Here is a 17,077-nt window from a genome sequence, read left to right on the forward strand (position 1 = left end):
TGTAGGAGACTCAAGCAGGCAACAAAGTAGCCATAAAGCATGTGAAACTTCATCAGCAAAGTTAATTTGTTGCGCCTTAACAGCTAAGATTTTCTTTTAGATTGATGTTAAAATTCAAGCCAAAAATACAATTGATTTTCAATCTTTATTTAGTTCAGCAAATATTTCAAGGTGTGTAGATCTGTTGGATTCGCATTCCATATTAACAAACATTGAATAGATTTATCCCAAATAGCAAAAAGACCTTCTGTAGTAAAGTTTAGTATATGTAGTAGATATACTCGTACTCATATAATATATAAATATGTTATTACACTTTTATGTTTTTAGTTTTACAATGAATACTATAAAGGTGCACCTTAGAATTTATATTTAATATATTTCAAAGCTTTCAATCCTTTATATAAGTCCGTTTAGGAAAGTCGCACGTATTTTGTGTTGTACAAAAGAGGAATAATTTCGGAGCATTATTTGATTGTTTTATGGTCATTGTTTCTTCAAGCATTTTTTTTTTTCAGTTAGCTTCGCAGATGTTGTTTGATCTACATTGTAAGATTCGAGTTGCAATTAAATTTTACAGCTTGCTGTCGTGCGGCAGCTTGCCGGTTTGCCACATCATGATTCCAGGAAAAAGGCAACTCATGTCGCCCAGTTTTCAGCGCTTGTTAACTAACCTCAGTCAAGAAAACGCAAGCCGGCCGGTTTTAGATTTATTTTTTTGCCTGTCTTTTCTTATTTTTTTTTATATTAATAACTTGTTTGGCACGCAACACACACACACTACACACACACCGTACACACACACCGTACACACATACGTATGATATCTTTCAACTGCTCATTAATTAATATTTAAATGCGACAAAGTTGTTCTCAGTTTCTTGTTGCTTTTTTCTGATTAGTTTTGTTGCGTGTCAAACACGCGCTGATTTATGCGCAGAAACAAGGGCTTTGTCAAGATGAATTTATGAAATTTTCCATATGTATACTTAGAGATACATTTAATATAGTTTCTTATATATATTCTTCTATTTGGACAGCTGCACACAAATTTGGCATTTTACATGACGGCCTCTGCAAATTGGTAAGTCGCCCGTTCATATTTGTTTTGGGTCATTTATTTGGCCTGGCAGCCCACATCGATGACGTTTCCAAAACTCGAATTGACCCAAGCAAACACTTCACAATACAGTTGATGTGTGTGTGTGTGTTATTTTTCCAGACAAATATCTTTGAGATACAAACACGTAACTGGTGTAGGCTGAAAAAGCAATCGAGAACCGGTTTTCATTTTGGGCCACACTCGAAAATTGTTATGTTATGTTATGTTAGAATGAAAGCTTAATTGATGCATATCCATTCGATGGTTTATTTATTTGTTTCTCTCTCCCTCTCAGTCGTATTCATAATTTTTATTTCTGTCCGTCTGTCCGTCTAGCCGTCCGACACAGCAGCCCGATTCACAGCTGGATTGGTTATGTCATGCGGCGACAAGCCCGTGATTGATGAACCGCTTTGAATTCCCAATTTGAATAAGATAACTTCGGAAATTTGAGATTGCCCACAATCGTTGTGTTTGTTTTTATAACAGCCACAAATTCTGATTTGTACTCATCGCTGCTGCCCGTTGCTGCACAGCAACAGGTGTAGAGGTGCATGAACTGAGCCCAGAAATACATATTTTTATTGTGCCCCTCTTATGGCTCTGGAAAGACTTGAAAATAACATTTGCGCCAAGCTCTGCTCGATGTAATTATTATTGTGGCGTATTCCATCTTTCTTTTTTGTATGGCATAACTCTTTGAGCAGCTTATCATTGTGGTGAATACATCAACAGCTCTTTTGAATGATTTTACACATAACTTAAATCAATAAGCATATTTGTCACGCGTATTTAATTCGACGCTTATCAAGATTTTGATTTACATATTTTGTTTCTATTGTGATTTGTTTATTCATGCGACTAAAATCTGTTAAAACATTTCATTCAAACGAATCGCTTACGCTAGGCAATATGATTTATGGATTTTATTAATTGGCATTAGTTTGAATGCCTTATTTTATTCAATATCAAAATCATGATTTGTCAAACATTTGTTTGTTTTAATGCTTTTGTTTCATTTCACTGATAATAACTAATTCTGTGTCATGCTTTCTATTTTACTCTAATGTCGGCTATTAATAGTCAATGAAATACATATATATGTATATAATATGTAATTTTCTTCAGACTTACCTCACGTTATCTCTCTCTCTCTCTTTCTTATTTGTTTATTGATTACACGAATATGCGATTAATAATAATATTTTCGCTTACTACATATGTATATAAATATAACTGATAATTTAGTTACTCTCGCTTGCAGTTAGATTTGAGCTCACGTTCAAATTCGTTTATGCCACTTTTCATATATGTCACGATTATAGTTGAGTGTTTGGCACACAAACTTTGAACTCAATTTGACCCCACTTGAGGGTCGTATTTCCGCCTTAAGTGCTTTTTTATTGTGAGTATTAAACTTAAGCGTTAAGTATTCAAGACAAACAGCTTAAGTCAAATGGTTTATATGCATATTCTGCATTTTAGCTTTTCTAAAATACACTTTGAGCAGTTTGGTAACACAGAATAAAGATTATATGGATTATATGCATATTTTGCAGTTGCAGTTGCAGTTGGTCTAAAATGTACCTTAAGTAAAACAAAATAATAAATCACAAAACAGCTTCTAATACTTTACTACACGTCTTCACTGCTGTAATTTATAACAAATAAATATGTATGAGTGCCAAATGGCTCGCAGATACTCCTTGCAATCAATTGAAAACGAATAAACCATTTTTTGCCCTTTTAGTATGCGGTGCCCATGGAAAATGCGCTTTCAAATGTATCGTTTCCTGTATCAGTATCAGTATCAGTATCTGTATCTGTATCTGTTTCAGTATCTGTATCACACTGACACTTAGTAAAACGTGTGAAATCCTTTTCTTTTCTATGTACAACGAACCAATTCGAGCGGAGTTGATCGATTGCTCGTCAAAATGGCGAAATGGTTGACTGAATAAATTGGCTAATTGCCGAGCATTTTACCAACTGTGAATCTTTCTAAAAGCTTAACAGCTATATCCCTGTATCTATATATGCCTGTCTATAGCTGAATGTGGAATGTGTTGAACTAGGTCATTGCTCCCATCTTTATTTTTCTATGTGTTTTGTAAATTTATTGAGCTCTCCTCGCTGTGTGGCAGGAAGAGTGTTGCCCGTGTGTCCAGCACTGTGTCAGCAGGCAAGTGCTCTCAATTTGTTTAGATTCAACTATAGATACATAGATACTCATCGAGATGTATATTCATGTAGTTTCATCTGGTGTTGCTGTTGCTGCTGCTGCTGCTGCCTTTGCATGCTCATTAGTGTTAATTCAATTACAGCCTGGCTGCCTGTGGCACTTTGGATAATGAGCCAGGCGCTGGTGCGATGACTCGATAGCTGCTATTCAACTCGTTTCAACACAATTTGTTACAATTGCATTAATTAGGCGAAACAAATGTGCCAACGGCGGCCATCCAATAACTATTCAACCTGCATTCATAGCAATTTCCCATCATTTTAATTTTAATTTTTGTTTTTTAATTAAAAAATTTGTTTGCGCACAACCTGTCGGGTCAAGTGTGAAATGTTATTAATAAAATGTGAAGTCAAACAAGTCGAGAGATATTCTCGACTAGGAGATGTTGTAACTATATTAAAAATCGTAAATAGTAAAATCAAATTTTTAAAAATGTAATGAATACAAAAATAATGAATATACAAAAAATAATTGAGCTTGATGCTTTGGATAATATGAATATAACATACAACAAGTGTGTTTTAAACTGGAACGGGTAATTGACTTTTATGAAACCAGAATAAACTACATGTGGTATACGATAACTTATATTCCATTACTGGGTTTAACAAGTTAGCTAGCTATTTTTAATGAGTTTGCTTAATTTAAGGTTTGGTTAGAGGATATCTGTGGTAGAGTACGGTTGATAAGATACTGTTTAAGGTACCTCAGTTCTTGCTAATGGGTATCTGCTAGTTGAACACGTTTAATTCGAGCATTACACTTGCTTTATTTACAACATCAAGCGACACTGCAACTGATTGCATAATTAATCGCATAATGCACACTCGGTCGAGTTCATTTGATAAAAACAGCACGATTGCAAGTGCGAAGCAAAGAGAAAGAGAGAGAGAGAGAAGAGAGAGAGAGAGACTTAGAGAGTGAGAGCCGTAGAAATGCTTAATTAGAGTATGCATTTAATAATTAAACTGCACAGCTTGCCATCATTTATTGGCTTAATGAAGTTGACCGCAGCAAATGCAATTTCTTGGCAGCTGCTGCCACTTACTTCGCCGATGTCTCAATGCCAATTTAAAGGCGCTGCCGCGCCCACTCTAGAGTGTGCCCGACAGCTTGTCAGGCTGTGTCAGATGTGGCAATTGTCAGGCTCTGATGCTGATGCTCTGCTGTTTATCAGAAATCGTCAAAGTCGACTTTAGTTTGCCACCATATAAAGTTAGTTCTAACCCCTAACTTCGAATTCAACCCCTCAAACAGGGTAAGCCCCCCACTCTCCCCTTTAGTGCTCATTTCATTTATCACAATTTGCATGTCAGTCACGCTTTCAGCTTTGTACTTATATAAACTGCTTGCAATTTATCAGCATTTGCATTATCTACTCGTATCGTCTGACCCATTTTTTTCGTGTTCCTTCAACTGCTTGCATCGAAAACTATACAACATTTACACAAAGCACTCTGTGAGGAAAGCTGAAGAAAATATAAATGACAGGCTCTTTAGCTGTTGTAGATACCAAATTCATATACATTATATGTGAATACATTTGTGCATGATAAGTATTTGATATATGCTGCTTTGACAATTCTATGTTGGATGCTTGGTGACCTCTTTCTCAAAATTTAAAAATGTATTTCTCTTGACATGGCGTCAAGTGTCTTTTATTTTTAATACTGTCTGTTCAGTCAGCTGTATAGTTTGAAACTTTGTTTTAATTCAGTCAAATTTGATATCACAGCAATTTTAATTTAAAGCAATTTTATTCATAAATATTTGTATAACATTTTATAGTTGACCTAGTCACATTTATTCTACTTTTATTTCTGTTTTCACAAATTTTAACTAGCTCTCAACAACAAGACAAATTCAAAATGCATATGACAAAATGTGAAACTGTTGTTGCTAAAGTTTATGGTGGTTTTCAAGCGTAGCTGCTCGGAGTTTTGTTTATTTAAATACTTGAATATACATTCATTTTTAAATATTATATATTGTTGTTGGGGGGACTTCAACCTAGTTAGATTTATTTTGTCCCATCTGAGGCTATCTTGAGGATTTTTATGTGTTCCGAGCTTAAGACACGTTTCCCTGGGATATTGCATCTTCTTCAGGGTAAGGCCACACAATTTACTCTGATGTACTTTGAGGATTCTCACTTATTGCCATTTCCACTCAATCGGCAAATGGCGCTACTGATTATATCTAGTTGATCAGCTAGCTTAGTTGTAAAAGTGTCGATAGTTTTCCAAATGAGTTTGCAAGTCAGCGCATTTAGCATAAATTAAATTATAAGCCAAGTTCATTTCGAACCAGTTCTTCTACATTAAAGTGGATAAAAGTCAACACCTATTTGCGGATCCACTGCGCACAAATGTATGCTATGATTTTGTGTGTGAGCTTGTCAAATTTATGTTCTGCTTATCTCATTACGTTTAGGCCTTCCACACACGCAATAAAACTGACATTCACACACACACACACGCAGACACACACACACACACACATACACACAGTCACATATATGGCATTATCATAATGATTTCACTGACTGCTGCCTGTTTGCCAAAATATCGCCTGTCACTCCAAGCTATTAAATGAAATGCACATCAAAGCAAAGGTGTGACTGTCACACACTCACACACACACACACACACACACAGGTAGTTGTGCATGCCGTTTACATAGAATTGCCATTAATAGTGAGCAGAGTCAACGCAAGGGTTTCAGTTGTGCCATCAACATGAATATCTGAGCCATAAAAGTCTCGTTTTTCTTTTGTTATCTTTTCTTCCATTTGTTGTGTGTGTTTTGCGAGGCGTTAGGTCCATTCCCTCACACACCCCGCTCCCACCCCTGGTTGCCTCGCAGCGCCCTTTTACAGCTTGTATATGCTTGCTGAGGACCAAATAGTTTCATATTGCATTTTCATTTTATTTTATTATTATTTATTTTATTTGATGGCAACGCGATTCGCTATGTTTCTAGTGCATTCCATGCACAACTTGTCATATCTGTAAGTTCTCATCTGAAATTTTGTAAAAGCAATTTAATATTTTGCAGATATTCATGGGAGCTATGATAAAGCGATAGACTCACAATTTGAATAAGCCGAACTGAACTTTGACATTAAATTTAAATTATATTCGGCAAGGCGAACAATATGGCCAGAAAAATCAACAAAAATTGGTCAGACGAACGACTCAGCACTCAACAACCACCAGCAGTAGTAGCATCAGCAGCACCACCACCAGCACCACCTACTCAATGCCAAACGCCTGACAGGCGAGTGGAAGGTCCTGCTCTGCAAACAAGTAGGGCTGTGTCAACTGCGGCCTTATACCGACTAGCAGATGACCTGTGAAGAAATGAGAATATCGTTTTTTATTATAGTTGATAATTCTTTATAATAATTATTTTGAGTATAGAACTACTGGTTTTGGGTAGAAACCATAAAACCATTAAAAATGTAGTTCCCATCTGGCTTACACGGCTATGTTCTCTCTTTATCCGTAGTTATCTCTTTGAGCTGGCTGCTTTGAGGTTTATACACTACATATATATTTATTTTGATGTTTAATTACAATGGTAATTAAAGCTCAATTTAGTTTAAAGTAATTCAACGTTGAAAGCCAATGCAAACAATTGAAAGCACCTTCGTAGCTATAAAAGCACTTTACAATTTTAAATCCATAATCGTTCCCTGTTTATATTTATGTGCAGGGTATATGCAGCGCCATCAGCATTCACATCCGCATCAGCATCAGCAATTGCGCTGGTGGAGAGCAGAGCTAAGCATAAATAAGTTGTTAAGCCGTCAGCGTACGTGCTTTTCACGCAGTTGGCAACACTGGCTCGATGCGCGAGAAACTGTGTATGGATGTGCAGATATACATATATATATGCTGTATATATATGTATGTTTGTCTGTCTCTGTGTGTGTGTGTGTGTGCGTGTGAATGGCTGCTATCAATACGGAAGTACGGCTGGTGCAGCCACCACCACATTTTCAGTTTGAGTAAATTGAATTTTGAGCTGCCGCAGCAACAACAATACGCTGTAAAAGTGGCCAGCAGGCAAAGTGTGTTGCCAACCACACTCATACACTGGTCCTGCTGAGATTAGGTAAAGTTTTCACTCCTTGATAAACAGTTTTTAAGCAGTTCAACTGGCAAATACAATGCACATTTTATCTGTATGTCTGGTTCGTCTGAGATAAGCTTATAAATAACAGCTGCGGGTGAGGAGGAAGAGGAGAGCTGACGCTCGACCTTGTGCCCACAAATAGTATTTATTATCGTTAACAATTATGGACCCGTCCTTCGAAATAGATGCGATTTGTCAGGCTTAAATGTGATGATGCCGCCTGATAGCCAGATTAGAAAAAGGTTGGCCTTCAGCCTTGTTTCGGACTATATCCTTACACTGCGTTTCACCTCCCCTAATAAGTTTTGATGAGATTTGTGGGACACAAAACAAATCTGGACAAATAAGTAAAATTACATTTTCATATGGCATCACTGCAAATACAAAGTTTATACAGTTTCATGCTGAAAACTTGTAATTTCGAAGATTACTTGCAAATTGCGAGTATCGCGTATTGGGACACAATCTTTTGCCCTTTCATTTATGTCAATACCCAGTGCGTATCAGATCGATGAAAAAGGGTATGTTAGGACTGTTGAATTGAACTGGTAGTTCTAGTCACAGGGTAGTTGCGTGTCTGGCATTCTTGGTTAGTGGATTTTTATTTGCTTTTTACTTCAACTTTTATTTCTGCTGAGTTGGCAGCATTTTAATGACAATCTCCTGACAATTGTCAGCTGCTTTTTTCTCTGGTTTTTCCTCGTTTTTTTTTTCATTGTGCTTTTCTGCATTTTTGTTTTTGTCGCATATCTTGTGTCAATTGTATTTCCTTTTTAAATGTCCTCCCTGGCAATTATGCTTTCCTTTTTAGCAAACAATTTCCTGTGCAAAATGCTCAAAGCTAAAAAGTTCATTGCAGTCAAATGCATCCCATAACTGACCCAAGGAGCGGTATATACCAGCCTGAAAGGACATGCAGACAAAGAAGCCATCAGATAGACGGCGCCACATGGGCGAGACTTAAGCAGACGGCATAGACGACATAATAATGATAGCCCAGTTGAACTTAATGGTATATAATACTACTCTATATGGTTGTCATGGGAATGAGCTTTGCTTTCAACTTGTAGCATTTTTCTATCGTGATGAAAGGAATAGCAAAGAGACTCCTGTCTGTTTGTGTAATGAGCGATTGTTATTTTTGATATAAAATTATGTTGAATTTATTCAGGGATATTGTGTCCAACTGTTTCCATTTCTATTTCGCTCTTATCTAAAGATTTGTGGTTGGTGAAATTTAAATAAATTGAGAATTTGTAGCTCTCACAATACCAGACAGATTGTTCCCACAGGAACGTGTTCTGTTTTCATTTCTTTTGTTAGCATGCTTGTCGGAGTCATTGAATAGATAAATGAATTTGCAATAATTTTTCTGGAAAATGTATGTGCTTGAAATAAGCAAATGAGCAAATGTAAATGTTACTTACTTAACTTACTTTAGTTATACAATTTTTAGTCCTACGCAAATTATGAAATTTTAGAGTGTTTGCTCACCTGTTACAATTAAATTACCACATGAATACCCAAGATAGATGCTCTAACATAACATCTATTCTGGCTGTAATAGAAGTAGTTTTGCGTGTAATGCATTTCCCACTGGGTAACCACTCCAATTCCGTTTGTTAGACACGCACTCACACAAAGGATATTCAGCATGTCCAACTGGTTGGTCTGGTCAAGTTTAATCAATGAAATTTGCAATTGGTCTGCTGGCAAATGAGTTAAGGCACAGATTACTTCGATATTGTGAGTTTTATTCTGATTCTTTATTCTATATTTTTTTTGTTGTATTTTTTTGTCTCCAGCCGACGAAGCGGGCGGTTTGCTCTAGCTCTAGCTGCTTTGCTCGTTTCGGTGGTTGATTTTCCAGTGCATTCGCAGGCAGCCCACAAGGGGTGGTTTTGCCTCTTCTGCTGCTGTTTCTTCTTCCTCGGTTCTAGGCTGACTCACGTGCTGCCTCACACAGCCTTCTGCCTGCTTGCTGCCTGCCTGGTCACACTGGCTGCAAGGCTCTGCAACGCTGTTCATTATATTAAACAAGTTTGCGCCATAAACGACGCTGCCTGAGGCGCACAGACAGCCAGACAGTCAGACACATCAGCCAGGACAGATGCCGGCGACAGAAGCCGGCTTTGCGTGCAGCACACTCACACACACACACATACACACAGTCATACACATGCTAACAGGGTTGGTTGTTGTCCGGGTTCTGTGTTTTGGCCATAATAAAGTCGAGCGCAGGAGGCAGCAATGCGACAGAGGCAGCCGCATGACTCATGCAAGGTGTGTTTAATGTGCATTCTAAAGGGGGCAGGGGGGAAGGGGCGTGGTTAGCCGCCTTAAATTGTACCTGAAAGAGGATTGCAACTGGGATTGGAAGTGGAATTGGGTCTGGGATTGCTGCTGCTGCTGCTGCTGTGACTGTGGCTGCAACCCGTCAGAGCCATAGTCACATTAAGCAGCTCAAATGCAGCTCTTTAGAGGCTTTGCGCTGCCACTTGTGTATTGCTTTTGTATACCCTGTAAAACACATGATCAACATGCTTATGGACTGTGGTAAATTATTAACTTTGGGAAGCAATCCGTTTTGTGAATTAAGGGAGCCTTGTTCTAATTACATTCGTATATATATAGCTGACATTAATATTTAAACTACTTTAAAAGTTAGATTGCCGTTGGACTTCGAACTCATTGTGAAACGCAATCCACGCCAAGGTCGCAAAATGTCAGCTCAAACATTACTTTCTATGATCTCTACCGAATTTGAATACTCCGGAATATAAAAGACTAGCTTAGTAATTGAAATTTAAACATCTTGGGATCATGGCATCAAGGCAAAAATTAATTTTTAAATTGATTGAATTTTAAATTGCTATCATAAAAGTTGTTATGTAAATAGGTATTAAAATTGTTTTTACAGGGCATCTGCTAGTCATTTAGCTTGGCTCAACAGTTATTTTTTTTGGTTATTACTTTTTTGCCGGGCTCACTTGTTCATTCATGTGTTTGTAATGCTGCCAGCCTGCTTTTTAAGGCTGTTATTTTTGTGTTCCTGTGTTGTTTGTAGTAATTTGCGTAGTTTCCTTTTTGGCACACACACAAGCACACACACACGTAAATGTGAGTGCATGAGATGGCGATAGATTCAGACAGTTGTTTGTCTGCTGCAAAATACTTGTAGTCCTCATTTGTCGGGCGATGTTGTTGTTAAATCGTTTCGCATGCGTTGCGAAATACAGTGTGCGTGTGTGTGTGGGAGTGTGTGTGTGTGCATGTAATTTGACTGTCCAAATATTTGCATATCATAAGCTACACACATATGTATATGAGCTGTGTCGCCGTTGGCCTTAACCGATCAGGCATTTGTGGATAATGGTAGCCCAAATCGAAGAGTCCGAAACAGCTGGTTTGAGTATTCTTTGTGAATTGTTGCTTGTGCCACATGCTGATTGCATTTCCTTTGTTGTTGTCTCGCTGCGTGTGTGTGTGTGTGTGTGTGTGTTCGACGGGGGAAAAACTAACGGAAAACAACCCCCACGCGGTGATGCGACGACGGTGGTGGATGCGATTGTGACAAAAATCAATATGTGGCCTCTGAGTCCTGCGTCCTTCGTCCTGCGTTTTTCTTTCTTATTTTCGGGTAACAGTAATGCCGGCAAATGCTTGTTATTATTGTTGCTGTCGTTCATGCTTTTTTGGCCTTACGCTGCGCTGAACACACAAACAACACACACACACACAGAGGGGTAAGTTCATGTTAGGCTTTGCTTGCCGCAAGAGTTGCATTTAAATTTTATTAGAAAACAGCAAAAAGGGTGGCAGGATGAAACTTTGTGAGGGTGTGTGTCTGGCCGAGTGTGTTTGAGTGTGTTGGTGTGTCGCATGAATGGCCCAACGAACTGCATCAAAGAGCGGCAGGCCACAAGCAAATGTTGAACATTTTTGTGCATTTCCATTAGCATTTTATTTATATTTATGCGTTTTGATACCCTTAAAGAGGGTCGCTTTGTTATCAAAGAAGGCACATAAATTATACGGAAGATTATCGAATTGGTTCACCTCGTTTTGCTTTTAAAGATATCAAAAGTCATTTATAACAAACTTCACTTAAAGATATCAAAACTCGTTAATTACAAGCTTAGGAAAAGAAGGAAAACGAAAAGAAGAATATATACATTGGGAAGGGTATTTACGCATCGGCTATTCTTAGTTTGCTTTTTTAATTTCCATTTTTGTTGGACTTTGCGAGTTGTTTCTCTTTGCGACCCCATCGCGTGTTTGGTCTATTATTTTGTGCTTTTATTTATTTAGTTAAAGTCCCGCAAGAAAAAGCAAATCAAATGATTCATGCGGCGCCCAAAGAAAGCCAAACAGGATATTAAACCAATAAATAAAAATGAGCTGCGACATTCTCTTATATGTCTACCCCCACAAGCTCCATCCCAAACTCCCGTCCACCCTCATTTTAATAAGAAATTCCTTGCGTGCTAATGAAAAAATAATCAGCTGCTCATTTCGTATGTATTTTGATTGTGTGCTTAAGTGTGCTTGCAGCCAACCTAAGAGCAGGGGTATGAGCTGTGATGAGGGGCAGAAAGGAGGTGGGGGAGGGGTAAAGGGGTGTGTTGCTTAATGATTCTATCAGGGATGATTCATCCGTTACACGTTTGACTGTCTGTCATTTGTCAATTTGCTGTTTTGTTGTCGAAGTTTTTAAGAATTTGGCAGCACTTAGAATGATTGGATCTAAATCTTGGTAAACTTTGTAACGCTTAACAGCTCACAAAGTTTGAAGCTATCAGTTGCACATGCTAGCCCCCATCTCGCCTTCTCGCTCTCGCTTACGCTCTCTCTTTCTCTTTCTATTCTTTTTGAAAAATGGCAAAAGAACAGTTAGGTAAAAACAAACACTAAAAATTAAATATAACTTTCGTAACAAAAAGTTGAACAATAATGCATTCGAAAATGTTTTATGCTTTGCTAAGCCGCAAAGTTTAACTGTAACAACAAGCATGGCACATAACACACACACACACACGCTCACACACACACACACACTCACACACACTCACACCTAAATACACATGGCTCCTTTTGCCAGCAAAAATGGATGAGGAAGAGGAACAGTTGGGTGTGAGGGGGAGTACTCTATATCCCTCTGCTGCGTTTCTGCTTTTGCTTAGACAGGCATGCAGAATTTATGGTATTGAAACACGCAAAAGTTCAGTTGGAGTCAAATCGAGAGCTTGGGCGCCTTGAAAGTGCCATCGCACACACACACACGTTTACGCTTATAGACATGCACACATATACACACATGTAGGAACCATTTTGCAAAAGGCCTCGAGTCCAATCCCCCTGAGGCTTAACCCTATATGCTCCTTAGCCTCAGGCTTTGCTCCAAGCTGCTGTTTGACATTCCCCACAATCACACACACACACATATATAGTCACATTCATGCCTTGTGTGTGTGTGTGTCTGCTTGCGCCATAAGGGGTGATTAACCTTTGGTTTGTGGCCACTTGCTGCCTTTCGATTGCCATATCACTAACTGATTCCAGCATATGGGCAAACTACTCGCACTCGATGCCTTCGCCACATTTGGCTTGAACCTTTTCCAGCAATGTGATTACATTTACCACTGATTGGCCATTTTCTATGTTTTTGCCAACGTATTTAGTAGTTGCTGTTGTTTTTGAAATGTTTCTTTACTAGCTAGATAATGGGCCTGATTGATTTCCATTTAAGTGGATTTGACTAACGGTAATGCGATTATTGCCATTTTGTTTGATTGCATGCATTTCCCATTCCCCATTCCAGATTCCCTATTCTATCGCCTTTCATCCAATCCCATACACATATAGGTTCCCAAGCAAGTGTTCCTCACGTCCTCACGTTCTATTGCGGTCATAGATTCCAGATACATGTTCGCATCCACATATGCATGCGTATTTAGCAGCTTTGCTGCCGCGTATTGAGGAAAGCCAAGTTTTTCATCCTTTCCCTTTTTGCTTTTCGCAAATCACATAAGGCAGTGAGATAAGCAGGGAGCAAGGAATTTGTATGTAAAGAGCAGAGAACATGAAATGGTTGCCATAGAGACAGAAAAGGTTGTGAAATAGTAGTGTAGCTGCAGTGAGGCAGATAAAATACAATAACAATGTGACCATAGAGAATAGAAGATATTGGCAAAACAATGGACCTAATTCAATTAATTAATTATGATATATGACTTGAACATAGTTTTGATTTTTGCTGTAGCTTATTTGAAATGAATATTGATTGTCACAACTTTACTCAAGTGAACAAAATTTCATTAAGATCAGCTAAGAAACTCACTCGACCACAAAATGACACAATTGTATGTATTTTTTATATAAAATACATTTTTAATTATTCATATCAATGACAATGAGTAAAGAATAATCAAAAGAGTCATAGTAAATTGATATACTCTTAAAGTGTATAAGGGAATCTTTAAATGTTATTGCAGGCAACATTTTCAAATTATTTGTTCCAGGTGGTATTCAATACAGGTGGGATTTAATACATAAATTTAATTTAATTTATGACATTTGTCTTTTGAATGAATACGCAAAGTAAAAGCGAAATTGATATAAGGGCAACGAAGTCATCATGATATTTATTTAAATTTCATCAGCTATTATTGGGTTTTTTGTTTTGAGTTGACTTCATTAGCATTTAAAGCGAAATGCGATGGCATTCAATAAGAAATTAATGAAATATGTTGATAGAAATGATTCCGTTTCATTTTTAATTGCACATTATTTTGCATTTTAATTAATCTCATCTGTAAATTATCCATTGATGTTTTATTTTTACTTTTATTATATTTTGCTGGACTATTGTTGAACAGACTGCAAGCAATTATCAAACAATGAATATCTCATAAAACCTACGAGTCAAGGCAGCTTTTCTGAAAAATACACAATAAACATAAAAGTGTTTAAAAAAATATTTCAATTGAATACATTCGAAGTGAGTGGGGCAAAAGAGGGCAAAGGCAAATGAATCCGTATGTATGTTGAAAAGCAGGGGCTGTTTGGGGTTGGTTTCTTGGAGTACGCTTGGAGTAAGCAATTAATGTAATTTGTCTCTGTCTCCCTCTCTCTTATTGTTGCTGCGTCTTGGATGAATGCGTCTGACTAATGGCATACAAATTGCGTATACGCCGCGTGTGCAAATCAGTGGACACCCCTACAGATTTATAGGGGTGCCCGACAGTGTGGGTTTTAAGGTGCTTTACGCACCATTTAATTTACGGTAAATATGCCAATAAAACTTGAAACATGAAGATGCCCTAAACAAATTTCAAATGCATATTTGCTTTTAGGCGCACATTACAGCACCAAAGCGAGACTGCTCGTCGAGCACATACCCTGTAGTTAGATCGATAGTTAAACTGCTGCTTTTAGACAGCAAACGTATTCTTTTCTCCCAACTGAAGTTATTAATTTTTACTTGGAAGATATATAAAAATGTATGTGCATAGAAATATATATAGATAAATAGATACGTTGATGACTTTTGACACCTAATGCACTGTGTAACTCGTTTGAAATGAACACAGGGTATTCCAAAAAAATAGATGTCCAGAAAGGTCCTTTGGCATTTACAAATTGGCTGTGCCTTAGCATGATAACTGTCCGGGCCCAAATGGCTGGACTTCACATTACGTTTAATTAAACGAAAAGGGGGGGCCCATCAGGTGTCGAAATGTTTTTAGCCACAATTGTCAGGTTGCCGCTGATGCGGCTCTTCTCTGTGGGTGTGGTTGTGGGTGTCCTTCATATTTGCTGTGTGCACACAGGAAGCTCAAACAGGTCGTATAAAAGTCAATTGTAATGTGAATTTCATGTTAAGCGAGGACACACAAATAAATTTTCATTATTCCGGAATATTCTAAAAATATACGTTTGACCCCAGCCAAAAACTTTGTACGAATACAAAATATTACTAATTAGTTTCAGGCTGCACTCTACTGATTTATATGTACAATATATATATATATATATATACATATATATTCATTGTACATGCACGAAACGATTTTTTGGATTGTTTCGTCAACGCAATTTTCGCTTGCTGTTGGGGCATTGTGGTTTTGTGTGGGTGGAGGACGTTGGATGTGGTTGCACTAAATTATTAACGCATGGCAGGTAAAGCAACCCACACACACTCACGCACACCACTCTTCCACACGCACACACAGCTTAGATGGCTGCTCAACAGCTTTGGCGTCATAATTAACTGCGACATTTTTGCTGTTGCTTTCGCAGCAGTTTTTCAGACGTTTGGCTAAACCAATTTGCCAGGTCTTAGATTTTAAGCATTATTAATGGGCTCGCTGTAGCCAGTTGCCAGTTAGCCAGCTTTTCAGGCTTTTACTTTTTCTTTTTGTTATTACATTTCATTAGCTTGCATATTTAAATTTAAGCTGAGAGGAACCAAAAAGCACACACATACACGCATAAACGCAACACAAAGTGAATGAAGGTAAAGCCCAGCTGGCAGCTGTCACAACATAAATGTCTGTCAGGACTCCAGTGAGGCATGCAAAACCATAAAGTTAAACATGCATAGATTATATTGCCGCAGGACGAGGGTTGTTCATATATATTGAATGCTGCCCAGCTGCCATTAAAACTAATTATGATACATCTTCCGATAGTTTTTTGAAAGTCCCCCTCGCTTGTATATATATTTAATTATATGTAAATTTTATTTCAATTTTGGCTCCAAAATATTTGAAATATTTGCATGCCTAAAACTTGCTTCACGAATCTCATGCATTTTAATATCTTTTTTTATTGGTCATAAAAGCGACGCTAAATTTTGTGAATTGGAATTTGTTTTTGATTTGGTTTTGCTTTTGTCTTGTCGCTTACTTAATGAACTGCCCTCTTGATCGACCTTTGACTTTGTGCAGATTGTTCAATCAGATTACAATTAAGTAGACTTCTACATATATGTGAATGTTGCTGGTATGTGTGGCATGCTTCGAACTGTTGAACTTTGACACAACCATTTCAATTTGCTTGCAGGCGTATTTTTTTTTACATAGACTCTATGCTAACTAAGTAATTGCCCTCGTGGCCCACTCTTTGGCTCATTATGTAAGCAAACCCTAACTAAAAGCGCCTACAAAACTTTGTTATTACATTTTTAGCTATGCCTCGCTTTTACGAGTCCTGTTCAGAGGACTCGCAGCTGCCTTTGCCGTTGCCATTGCCATTATCCATTTTTTTCGCTTCTCTCTCGCTTTGGGCAACATTTTATGAACGCCGTCACGTTTATAAATGCAAACATTTAGCATTACTTTCAGGGGGTTAAAAGGGTGAGGGGTGGTTGGGTGGATTGGTTGGGATACATTTTCGGCATGCTGTTAACTATTTAACAGTCGTGGAGCGTTTTTAGTTTCATTTTCATTTTGCGACTGCAGCAAGTGAAAGCAATTCACACGCATTTGGCTGAATGCGAAACGTGTCTTGGCCCTTAAATTTTTATGGGCGTGAATTGGGTACAACAAAACCCATAAACTGCCAAACATCAACACACACACACCCACACA

At 37.9% G+C, this 17,077-nt stretch overlaps 1 protein-coding gene across 1 annotated transcript in view; it reads left to right on the forward strand.

Moving 5' to 3' along the window:
* The first annotated feature begins 1,040 nt into the window (after window positions 1-1,040).
* The window catches only part of LOC6561235 (protocadherin-like wing polarity protein stan), a 53,018-nt gene continuing 36,981 nt past the window's right edge, over window positions 1,041-17,077 (forward strand). Inside the window, exon 1 of the mRNA XM_043216355.1 lies at window positions 1,041-1,084. The gene's annotated coding sequence lies outside the window, so the exon portion shown is untranslated. The remainder of the gene's footprint in view (window positions 1,085-17,077) is intronic.

The sequence above is a fragment of the Drosophila grimshawi genome, unplaced genomic scaffold (genome assembly GCF_018153295.1).
Source record: "Drosophila grimshawi isolate 15287-2541.00 unplaced genomic scaffold, ASM1815329v1 contig_1367, whole genome shotgun sequence".
In the NCBI taxonomy this organism is placed as follows: Eukaryota; Metazoa; Arthropoda; class Insecta; order Diptera; family Drosophilidae; genus Drosophila; species Drosophila grimshawi.